Consider the following 13,375-nt stretch of genomic DNA (forward strand, 5'->3'; position numbering starts at 1 on the left):
AAGTGTCATCTCTAGTGGGGATTGAACCCCGAACCTCAAGGTTGGAAGGTGACAAATGACAATCCTTACAACTAGACAAGGCTTAGCTTGGTATAAACTATTTCGTTTTTATAAAAGAAAATTTGTGAGTAAATTACAAATTGCAATCTAAAGAGTATTACACTATGCTAACTTGTTAATTGACATACATCCCCATTTTCTATCCAAAAAAAAGCCTTAGAATGATTTCGCTCGTTTTCTTTTTCATTCCTCTCCTTAAACCTTTCTTCCCAATTTCTCTGATCTACTCTCACACAAAAACTTATTCGACGTAGTCTCACAAACTTTCAATATAATTGTTTGACCAACCTTCTCACGGTTTTGTTTGGAGGATAATGCATTTTCTGATGAGATTTTTTTTCCCTAGATTATGGGCTTGTTTTCTTCAGCTTACACTACTAGAAAACATGCCATTTCCGACGGAAAAAATCCATCGAAAAACACGTTTCCGACGGAAATTTAATCAGAACCGGTCGTCGAAAAAGGGTTTGTAGGAAAAACGACCTTTTTTCGTCGGAATTTCCGTCGAAAAAACTTTTTCGACGGAATTTTCTGTCGTAAGAGATTTTCCGGTACCGGAAAAGTCTGTCGGAAATTACCGACGGAATTGAAATTTTCGACGAGAATTCCGTCGGAATATTATTTCATGAAATTAAAAAAAAAACACGCAGCGCCACCACCGGCACGGCGTATCACCACCCACTATCTAAAACGCCGCAGTCAACCCCACCTCCACCCAAAATACCGCTGTCAATCCCAACCCTGCCCCCACCCAAAATGCTGCTGTCAACCCCAATCCCACCTCCAACCACCCAAAACGCCGTTGTCAACCCCACCCCCACCCAACTAACCGAACCACACCACCCACTAACCACCTTAACCGAAACACCACACCACATACCCTAACCGAACCAAACCCACCTCCTAGCCCTAACCTAACCAGAGCCACCACCTTAACCCTTCCCACCTAACCCTAACCCTCCCAAACTAAACCCAGATCTAAAACCACCCACCACGGCCCACCTAAACCCAGATCAAAAACCACCCACCATGGCCCCCTTAAACTCGACCCACCCACCACGAAAAAAAATACAAAATAACCGAAAATGTTATTAAAAAAAAAAAGCCACCACGCACACCCACAAAACCACCAGATCCCTACACCACGGCACCAAGCCACCACATCCACACCCACCAGCCAACAACCGAAAATATTAAATAAAAAAAAAATTAAGACTCGAAAAACATACCTTATTAGTCGAAATTGGGTTGAATTCTTGAATTTGGTTTAAATAGGCCAAATTCGACCATGAAAAGTCTAGATCTACACTTTTCATGGTCGAATTTGACTAAAAAACCATTAATTTCGACCATGAAAAACATCAAGAAAGAGAAGAGAAATAAGGAAAGAGAAGAGAGAAGGAGAAGATGGTGGATAGGAAGAGATGGAGGAGGAGAGAGGAAGAGAAGAGGCGAAGAGAAAGAGAAATTGAAGGGGTGGAGGGGGCGAAGGACAGAGAAAGAGAAAGGGCGGAGGAAAGGGAAAGAGAAGAGGGGCGGAAGAGAAGATGAAATGAAGGGGGAGGAGTGAGGACGTTTAGGGTTTTAACAAGGAAGAAGTTTTTATATAAATATATAATTATATTCCGATGGAATATTCCGTCAGAATTTTTGATGTTTCCGACGGAATTTCGTGTCCGTCGGAAATCAGCCTATTTCTAATAATGTTATTTTTCAGTCAGTTCAGTTCAGTTCAATTCAACTCTAATAAGTTCAGTTCTTAATTTATTTCTTTCATAAAATATTCAGTTCAGTTCAGTTCAGCTCCAATAAGTTCAGTTTAGTTCAGTAAACCAGACAAGCCCTATATGTAATTCGATAGCAAAGCTTGTTGTGGTCTTCCATTCTCAGCTACGTACAGGAGGATTCCAACTACCCAAAAAAACCCAATAACAACGAAAAAATTATGACACTATTTTCTACGAGTAGTAGTTTTGGTAAGAAATGGGAAAAATGATCCATTCACAAATTACAAATTTTTATATGTAGCTAGTCACACCGTGTGGTCGGGATTACTTGAGTTACTCAGTTAGGGGTTATTTTAGGGATTCGGTCAGGGGTTACTCGGTCAAGGTTTACTTGAGGGGTCTGATCAGGAGTTACTCGGGGTTTTTACTTGGTCAAGGGTTACTCGGTAAAGAGTAACTTGAGTAACCCTTGGTCGAGTAACCCTAGCCACACGATATGACCAGCCACACAAAAAATTCCCCTTCACGAATTAGTTATACTCTCTATACGATAATTTAGAAATTTCATGGGAGTGATAGCTCAGCGGAGCCACTCCCCTTTTTCATGGTTTAGACCCGGATCGAGTCACACCCTGGGCACTCTCACCCATAGATTCCTCCTGTGATAGGAAGGTCTGTGAGGCCCCACTTAGCTTAAAAAAAATATGGAAATTTCAATATAAACGGTTGTAGTTAGCAAATGAGTTCTTTAAGTGATTATATTTCTCAAAAAATTTCCATTATAAAACTTGTAGTAGTATTTAGATTTTTCGTGACAAAATTTCCCAATTTTCTCTGTATAGTTCATAATATTTCACTACTAATATTCCTTTATTATATGCTCAACAAAAAAACTACTTTAATATCCTTTCATACCATATTATGTTTTACTCTTATTTTGCAATTATCATAGACATCTTGATCTTTGTGGAAACAAAAAGAGTAACCATTAAATGGAAATAGATGGAATACAAAAGTAATTGCTAAGCAAAATTTATAAGGAAAAAAAAAAGCATAGTCAAAGCATGGAGCCAGTTAGACCTATGTAGCTGGTGATAAATTGAGGTAATGGCCTAAAATGAATTTAATTGTAATTTTAAGCACATTTTATATGTTAAATACCTATATTTGTATAAAAGTAAAAATTATAAAAAGTTAATATTGTGAAACTATCTTATAAAACGAATCTAATAAGATCGCATATGACTATAGTTTGATTAACGTATGAAACAAGAGTATAAATATTGCAAAAATCCAATTGTTGTAATATTATTGGAACGGAGGAAATATGAAAAATAACTTATAATCTTCATAGGAACCCAATATCATCTCCAAAGAACATATACTTTCATTATCGTCCATTATCACTAGAGAGGAGGTTGTGAGAACGGAAATTTAGAAGAGAATTGGACACTTTAGGGGGTTTTTTCTGAGTGGTCATAGACTCATGGGAATGAACATGAAATTTTAATTACCATTATTTATAACTGATTACCAAAAAGACATTATGGGATTACACTAAGGGCTTGTTCTGATTTATTGAGCTGTGCTGAGCTGAAGTGAATTGAATTGTTTATGAGAGAAGAAAATTAGAAACTGAAATGAACTGAATTGAGCTGAAATGAACTGAACTGAAATTAAGCTGAAGAGAACAACTCTTAAGATTATCCACTCATGAAGTAGATGAAAAATCCAACTCTTTTTGATCAAGGGCAAATATGTCATTTGAGGCAAAGTCTAGAATTGAGATGGACAACGAGGCAACAGGCTGAGTTAGACTAAACAAAGGAATCTGTCCAAATCAGTCACTATCATTCGTTCAAGTGGTGGGCTCATGCTCATGATAAGTCCATTTATGGGCCCAACCTTATTCTTGGGTCACTGTACTTAGTTTACCATTTTTTTTTTTGGTTTACTTCTAGATTAAGCCAGCTAGATCCAGCCCACAGTGTTAGGCTATTGACCCCTCACCCAATAAGCCCAACTTGGAGTATAAAATGCACTTATCCATAAAGTCAAAAAAAATCCAATTCAACCTCTCATTATTTATAACATAAATTACTGAACTAATGTTGTTATTGTCGTAATTATGAATATTGTGATTTATGGATAAGAAAGATATTTTACGTGTTTTTTACTTGATAATAAGTTACGATATAAATTTGAGAGAGGCGAGTCTAATATACGTGAATTCTTTTTTTAAAAAAACTTTACTTGATAACTTTTGTGAACCTGTCTGGCTATCTACCTTTTCTGAGGTCCATATGTCCAACATAAGTTTGTGAAAGGGTAGCTTCCAAAATAGATATCAACTAATGGTTTGATCAATAATTGATAATTAGTGGAATTTCTACCCCATTAAGATTTAGGGATCAAATTCAACTACAGCACTATTGGAGAGCGTCTTCTCTATTTATGTCATGGGTTGGGCATTCCCACTTTATTAGATTTTATGAAGCCCAATGAGGCACTTCTCAAACATAGATAATAATAGCAATTTATTTAATAGGTATTCTAAAAAACCACACACAATTTTGGTTTTAGTATTGGGCTTATAAAAGAAGAAACAATCTCCACCAAAGCTATTGGGCTTCAAAAATAGTATTGGGCTTTCTGCGTTGATATTGAGGCTAACACAAACTTTAGAGCTATTAAAAACTGACTCGCTTCAAGATACGAGTACTCAATATTTGCATTAAAATATTTACATTACTTTAATTTATGCACTATTCATATATTCTATTATAAAATGAATAAAATTATTACTCCATATTATGTATTAGTGTATTACTATGTCTTTGGATTAGTTACGACATCTATTTTACATAATTTTTTTTATAAATATTTATTACTTCATAATAGACAATTAGATATATTAGGCAGGCTAAAGTGATGCAAATATTAAAATTAGAGAGAGTATTCAAATTTTAAAGTGACTTGATGAGACTTCTTTCAAATCTAATCCGCATGTACACTGATCAAACATACGAAAAAATCAATATAACTCAGACTTGACAAGGTCCAAATAGAAGTAACTTGTACACCCAATATGAGTATATGACGATCCAAACTCAAGAGGGCTAGTGATACCAGAAAAAACTCCATGTTGGCAGGCTAATATAGCGTGTGTTCAACAACAACTTTTGAAGAAGATTTAGTGTTTAGTTAGAATACTACTTAATCCAAATTATTGTGTTTTGCCAAGTAGTGATGATTTATATCTACGGCTATTTCACCAAATGCCACTAAGCGCTTTAATAATTCACCAAATGCCATCAAGGTTTTCAAAATTCACCAAATGCCACCGAGTTTTTAAAAAATTCACCGAGTGCCATTAATGACTAACGGCAGTTAACTCTGTTAGTCAGTAAGGTTAATTATGCTATTAATGACTAACGGCAGTTAACTCTGTTAGTCAGTAAGGTTAATTATGCCAATTGGTGGCTTATAATTGGTTCATTATATTTTAAATCAAAATAAAAAAAAAACAAACCCCAGCCACTCTTCTTACTGCATCACCGCCCCTACGCCAGCCCAACCCCTTGCCCCCACCCCCATCGGCGACCAACGTCCTCTTCGGTGTCGGCGGCCACCCTTCCCCCTACCCTATGCCATCGCCACCCTCTCCTTCCCAGAATCACCTTCCCGCCACCCTAAAACCCCTCCCTCCACTTAAAAACACCTCTCTCCCCTCCCATCGGCGCCCAACCCCCATCCCTTGTGCCGGCGAAGCTAATTCGCCCATCCCCCTACCATCTCCACCCACTTCCCCCCCTTAAACCACCATCCTCGACACCCTAAAACCCCAAAATTGAAATCTCCATAATCGAAACCCTAGATTTCGATTTTAAGGTTTTCGATTTAGGGGTTTAAGCGTGGTGGTTTAGGGGGTGGAGATGGGAGGGGGAGGGGCGGTTTGGGTTCGTCGGAGCGGGGAGGGATTATTGGACGCCGGCAGTGGGGAGTGGAGGGGGCTTTGAATTTAGGGAAATCGATATTGGGGTATAAGGTGTTGAAATCCTAGATTTCGATTTTTGGAGATTTTTATTTAGAGTTCCGGTGTGGTGGTTGAAAGGGTGGAGCTCAGAGGGGATGAACTGATTTGGGTTCTCCGGCGGTGGGGAGGGGTGGGATTTCTGAGGGAGAAAGAGAGTTTGTGAAACGCGGGAAGGGTGGTTGGGTTGTGTCTTGACGCGGGCTAGCTAGGCTGGGTCGCTGACGCGGTTGTTCAGGGTTGGGTCGCCGCCGTGGTGGGGACTGGCTGGAGGCGGGGATAGGGTGGTGGCAGTGACAGACGGTTGTTCGGGCTGGGTCATGGTGGGTGATTTTTATTTTTTGTAAAGTTTTTTATTAAATAATTAATTTACTAATTTAATAAGCAACCAATCATAAACCACCACGTGGCATAATTAGCCTTAATGACTAACGGAGTTAACTGCCGTTAGTCATTAATGACACTCGGTGAATTTTTTAAAAATTCGGTGGCATTTGGTGAATTTTGAAAACCTTAATGGCATTTAGTTAATTATTAAAGTGGTTAGTGGTATTTGGTGAAATAGCCGTTATATCTAAATATGTGTTTCATAAAAGCTAATAAAACAATCTTATGAAGTATCGCTTTGTCAAAAGCTACTAAACATCCCTTTAAACTACCACCATTAAAATTTATTTTGCTATGTCAAGTTTTCAACTACTAGTTTTTTTTTTTTTTTTTTTTTTTTTTTTTTTTTTTTTTTTTTTTTTTTTTGAAAATATTTCAACTACTAGTTTGTATCAAACATCTTGACAAAACAACTGCTTTGACGTTTATCTATAATAGCTATATAGCAGACGACTAACATGTACACCCACAACTATCAACTAGCAAAACAAGTAATTTTGCCCAACACTCCCATAATTGCAAAATGCTAATGATATATTTTGTCTAAATATTTATTGTTCAGTTGTTAACATGGATCTTCATAATCGTTTTAGGAGATACATCATACATTACAAACCTTTTACCTTTAAGAAATAATAAGTGAAGAAGCATTGTCATGAATTTTAAGAAATAAAGTGAAGAAACATTACCATGAATATTGACATGAATATATCATTGTTCGTTGCCAATTGAATAGGATGTTAAATCAGTTGAAATAAGGTAAAAACATCCTCAGTTGATGCCTTACCCAAATGTTACATTGGAACTTGTTGTACTAGTACATTATGCCGCCACAAATGCAATTGTTAATTTGCTATCTATCATCAAATTCATAAATTTTAAGAAATTGACTCTAAACTTGATATTTAAGGAGGTACATGAATCATGAATGTTCTAGAGTCACTCATATGCACACCACTGTAAATGACACGAAGTGTGGGGCAGTCCACAAATATGGGATTTGTGCGATTCTTATTGTTGATTTTATATCCAATTTGCAACTTTCTCCTTTGATATTGTTGATCCTTCACACTCTAATTTAATTATGTGGCAAGATTGTTGGATGGGGTGTTCTCTACATAATACTATTGTCATATATGCTGTATTATAGCTTTGCCCTAAGAACCATATTATGATTTTGGTTGAATATAATTTCCATTTTGATAAAAAAATTGCAGATATGGAGATTAAAATAAATCAAGGAAATATGAGGTAGTAATTTCTACCACAATTAACAAATATATATAAGGTGGTACAAATAAAAAAAAAAAAGGTATAAAGACTGTAGAAGCTAAATAAATCCACTAGTTCGGTTAGTTGTAGAATTATATGGTTGAAATTAATCATATTTTCATTTATTGAATGATTTTGTATACTTGTATCTACTAATCTAAATTTATGAAAATTCTACAGTAATTATCTTTAAATATATTATAATAAAATATTAAGATCAAAGCAAGATGTTAGATAAATTCAATTTCATTATTACTAGTATCATTGTATATATTTGTTAATTTAAACAAATATTAACCCCCACCCGCAACCACCGATCACCTTCTTGAAAGTGGTTAAAACTCGTTAATTAGTTAAACATCACGTACTCGCATATCTTTTCTTCAACCCCTTTGTCCTTGAGATAATATATGGACCACTATGAAATTACAAGCAAGATAGATACTTTGAGTGTTTAAACCACAATATATGGCTCAAAGAACAAAGAATGCAAGTAATGGAATAATGGGACTATGGAAATGTCCTATGCCATCGGTAACAAACTTTTCATGGATAATAGTTGATGAAAATTGACCCAAAAAAAAATTTATGGACTGATCATTGTAATAGGGAACATAATGCAGTGGTTGCAACTTGCAAGATTTGCGTACTAAGGTCGGTGCTTCAACTTGCATTGGTGAGTAAAGTGACAACACTAAATTTGGTCTACGTAACTTATTACTTATAATTATGCATGTACGTACCCTACAATTTATAGAGCACTATTTTTATTGTTATTTTTTTTTATTTTTATTATTATTTTTTTTATGCATATTTCTTCATTTGTCCTTATGCTATATGCACTAAAAATTTACAAGTATATTTGATTTTTTTTTTTTTTTTTTTTGAAATATTATAAAATAATGTGTCTATATATGTTGATATTTTTTTTCTCTAAAATGATGTTGATGGATTGTTTTTATCAATTAAAGATTGAAGAAACTAAACCTTAGGGTTTCATTTTTTATTTCGTTTTTGTTTTAAAAAAACTCATATATAAATGAATATTTCAAAAACTTATCAATATAGTATATAATGTGAAAACTAACCTTACATGTATTTTTTTTTTGTTGTTCCACCCGGTTCACCATTTGGGCTAATCTGGATTCGGGGATCAGTTCTGGGTGGTTAGGTTCCACCGTTCCAGTCCCCTCCCAATTGTTGTTGTGGAGGATTGAACACGGGTCCTCCATACCAAGTGAACTAACCTTACATGTTAAATCAAACTCTTAATAGGTTACTAGTGAGGTAACACAATTAAATAGCAACTAGAGAAGTAGAGAGGATATCATGCATTCATGCAATTGAGGCTTAACTAATAAGGTTTGTTCTTATCTCAAATCTCATAGGTCTAAAGTTCGAAATTTATTACTTATCAAGTGAGGATATTTGAGGCAAGCTAAGCTAATTAAGGATCTCTAAACATTCCCCCCTTTATCAAATGCTTTGTCCGCATCTACTAGACCAAGAAATTGTGAGGCCAGAGTTAAGATATGTTCGAACTCCTTCTTTAGCTTTCCTTATTAAAAAAAATAAATAAAATAACGCGGGTAGATTAATAGAACTCTGGCTTCTTGTAGAACCAACATGATTCCATTGCTAATAGTTTGCGACGTTTTGTATTTTATTCAGCCTATATTAATATAGATTGTGATAAGAATTCCAATTGTTAGCCTAGATACATCTGATGTAACATAGACCAGAATAAGGAATTCATCACATATTCACATGGTATGATGCTAATTGCTAAGGTGCCAATTCAATAGTTTCTAAAAGCTGAAAACTTCTCTTTCAATTCATTCAGCATCATATTCCCCACCATTTTACAATTTGTGCAACAAGACTATCTTCATGTATATCTTCAAAGGTTCCAAAACATTTTGCAAGTATTTTCTGGATCAATTTTTTCGGTTCGTTTGAAGCCCTAAATACTTCGTATTATTTTTACCTGAATACCTGATGAATCGGGTAATCACAATCAAGACAAGCAACTTTTTGTTAGAACACATTTCGTCTGCCTACCAATTACTACATCACATGCCATGAATTCCAAAAAAAAAATGTCTTCAGCGATTTTAATTTATTTGTACCATATCGACTTTGCACATTTATATTAGGACAATGGTAGAACTAGGGTTTTGAAGATGGGGGGGTGTCAAATTATGTTTATAGTTATTAGGTATCACCATATCAGAGTGATTGGAATTACTCCATACAAATATAATTTTAAGAGAATGAATGAGAATTATTATAAATATATTTAATTTGACGATGAACAATTAACTTACATCTCATACATATATCTTAAAAATTCTCCATTGTCATCAGAATAATAGGAAAACATTTGGAAAACTTGTGCTTACTAATAAAATGAACTTATTTTATATTGCAAGTACGTTTTGTTGTGTTATTCTATAGGTGGTTATCGATTGACCACTCAAAACATAATCATCAATAATATAGATTTTAAAAAGAACTCAAATATATATTCTTAATTAGTAGGAAGAAACACCTGGAAGAATTTTAACAAAAAGAAAGATGCAAAATGAATAAGATGAGAATTTATATCATCCATCCAAATTTGAGGTTGAAGATTGAAGGAACAAGTATAAGTGATCATGGTGATGAACCTTTCAATCAAACGAAAAGCAAATAAAATTTAACCCATTCGGAGAACGTGGCTGAGTCTTATACGAGGAAATGAAGTATCGAGGTAGATTGACGATGTATTGATTTAGACTATAGTGACTCACTTCTAGAAATAGTACATTAGTGCATAAGTACATTATACTATTGCTATCCCAAAATGACGGACACGTTAAACTTTTTTTCGCTATTTATATATTAACATTGAGTATAGTTTTTATCAACATAATAACAACAAATTTTATCATAAAAATATGTTATTAATATAAAATTGCATATTATTATTATTATTATTATAATAATAATTATTATTATTTTCATTATTATTTAATTGTGTAAATTGTGTAAAAATAAGGTCAAATTAGTGCATAAAGATGTGTGCAAAGTCAGTTATTTTGGGATAGAAAGAGTATATATATCGCCATTTGTTTCTTAATATTCTTACATTTAAGCTATGTTCAATTCAACTTTGAGTTGATATCAATTTATTTTAAAAAATAATCAAATCATAACATATCAGACCATATCTTCATATTCGTGTTTATTTATCGTTGAATATCTTTGTTTTCATTATAAAAATAAAATTAACTACAGATTCCAAAGTAATTCGAGTTAATTATTTAAATTTCTATTATCTCAGCTACATTAAAATGATATATGTTGCTATAAGGGCTACATACAATAAGAAGCTAAAAGTGACAATAATATAAAATACTTTGTAAAACATAATTTATATCGATAAGGTGAATTAGCGAGTGATTATATTTTATCATAAATTTCTAAATTAATACCAATTTAAAATATGTATTAATATGTTGATTCAGTTTTTTTTTTTTTTTTGGTTGGTAAGGGCACTACTGGGTCGGAACCTCTCATAGGTCCTCCCGGCTTGGGTTAGTGGGCTAGGCACTTTGAAAGTGGGGGAGGGGGATGAATAAGGGAATTCCCACCTCAAAGTAACTCGATCTAGTGGGGTATGATCACACAATGTCATGGTTGTGAGCTGTAAACCTTACCGCTAGCCTAGCTATGCTCGGTGATATGTTGATTTAGGCCCTGCCCTGTTCACTTCACCTAAAAAAAATAATATTAAGTAAAAATAATTTCAGTTCAGCAAAAATAAGTTCAGTTTAGTAAAATTAATTTCAGTTCAGTAAAAATAATTTTAGTTCAGTAAAAATAAGTTCAGTTCAGTAAAATTCAGTTTTCTTAAAGAAGAATTATAATAGAAAATCAGTAAAAATAATTTCAGTTCAGCAAAAATAATTTCAGTTCAGTAAAATTAATTTAAGTTCATAAACATAATTTAGTTCAGCAAATATAATTTTGTTTCAGTAAAAATAATTTCAATTTAGCAAAAATAAGGTGAAGTGAACGGGGCTTTAGTTGGCGATAGGAAAATGATCTACAAATATACATATACGGTAGTCATCTCTCCTCTTCTACACGAGACCAATGTGCATGGGACACCTATCCGTGTACTCAATGCATAACTGCAATGTAGAATAATGAACAAATGAATTAGTAGCTGAAATTTGTGAATGGAAGCTTGGCTAGAAATTAAATTTGTGAAAGCTACAAGAGTTGCCACGGCGGTGCAATTTTCCTATCCCGTTATATAAACCATATCAAATTAACATACTCTGACAATTTTCTGATTGAATCATACAAATATATTATTCCATCATTTTCAGGTAAGTGTTAACAAATTGTTTTGAGGAAAATGTACAAATTCCCTAGAAGTGGTCCTTTTATTTACTCACAAATTTATATGAATATAATGAAGAATTTAGAGAAATCCAAACAAACCTCATATATATATATATATATATATATATATATATATATATATATATATATATATATATATATATATATATATATATATATATATATATATATATATATATATATATATATATATATATATATATATATATATTTGACGAACGAAAGTACAAACAAACTTAAGCTTTTAAGCAAGTAAGAAATATTTTTTCCTAGGTGATAATAGCTAATGTATTGAAGTATTGTATTAACTTTTTAATACCTACCACTCTATTAGCTTTCTAGCCGTTTAGTGCTTGTATTGTAGCTACTGTATCGCGTTTAGAATGATCACGTAGGATATTGAAATAATTTATTGTTGGGATAAATTTTGGGAATTATTGGTGAAAGTCATGAAATTTGACCAATTTAGAAGGTCGATTTCATAAATTCACTATTTTGGTTGTTTGGTAAAGAGGTGATTAATGAGTTAATTACTTAATTGTGCTTAGCCTCTAATTTCTATAAAGCTAGAAAATTGAGCTTTTAAGGTTAGCTAGTTTTGAAGTTTTAGCCAAATGACAATTTTATGCTAAAGTTATGCATTATTGCATTATAAACTGTTAGTTGAGACGAACACTACAAGAGGTGGGGTGAATTGTATGTGAGTTTCTAGTGGCTACTTTTGCGAAATATAAAAACAGAATGTAAAAGAACTTGTAATGCACACAATGTTTTACGAGGAAACTTTTCAGGACCCAACTGGAAGTAAAACCTCGACCCTCTAAGGGATTTCCAAAACCAAATCAATCCACTATATATAATAGGGCAAACACACAAGTTACAAACCTATTATACTCAGACCTTTGCTCACAAGTTCCAGACTGAATTTGCTACACAGTAGGACCCTATCCTACCCAACCTAAGTCCCTGACTTAGACTCCCTGAGCACTCTAACTCTCAGCTTCAACCTTGAAGCCTTCAACACTGTATGCAAAGATAAAACACACACACACCCAAGAACCCAACCAATACAAATTATTAACCCCTAGTATATGAAAGGTAAGCTATGCATGAAACCCGAAACTAATATGGCAAGGTAAAGTCTTGGCAAACTTACACAATAAAGCACACTTCGAATTTTTCACGCTTGAACTCACAGAAAATAATGAAATGAGATTTCTACAATTTATACAAGACTTGCTCGTATAGAAAGTAGGGTTTTCAAAAGATAAATATGTTAAACTACCAAAATCCCAAAACACGGTTTAAAGCAAATATTTTTAGAAGAAAATCTTTTTAGAAAACTTATCAAAGATAAATCATCAAAAGAATAATATCTTTTGATAATCTGTTTTTAAGAAATAAAACATTTTAGAAATAAAACATTTTAGAAAATCTTTTCTTAAAAACTTATCTTTTTAAACTTTCCTATTTTAAGCTT

The sequence above is a fragment of the Chenopodium album genome, chromosome 11 (assembly GCF_948465745.1).
Source record: "Chenopodium album chromosome 11, dcCheAlbu1.1, whole genome shotgun sequence".
Classification (NCBI taxonomy): domain Eukaryota; kingdom Viridiplantae; phylum Streptophyta; class Magnoliopsida; order Caryophyllales; family Amaranthaceae; genus Chenopodium; species Chenopodium album.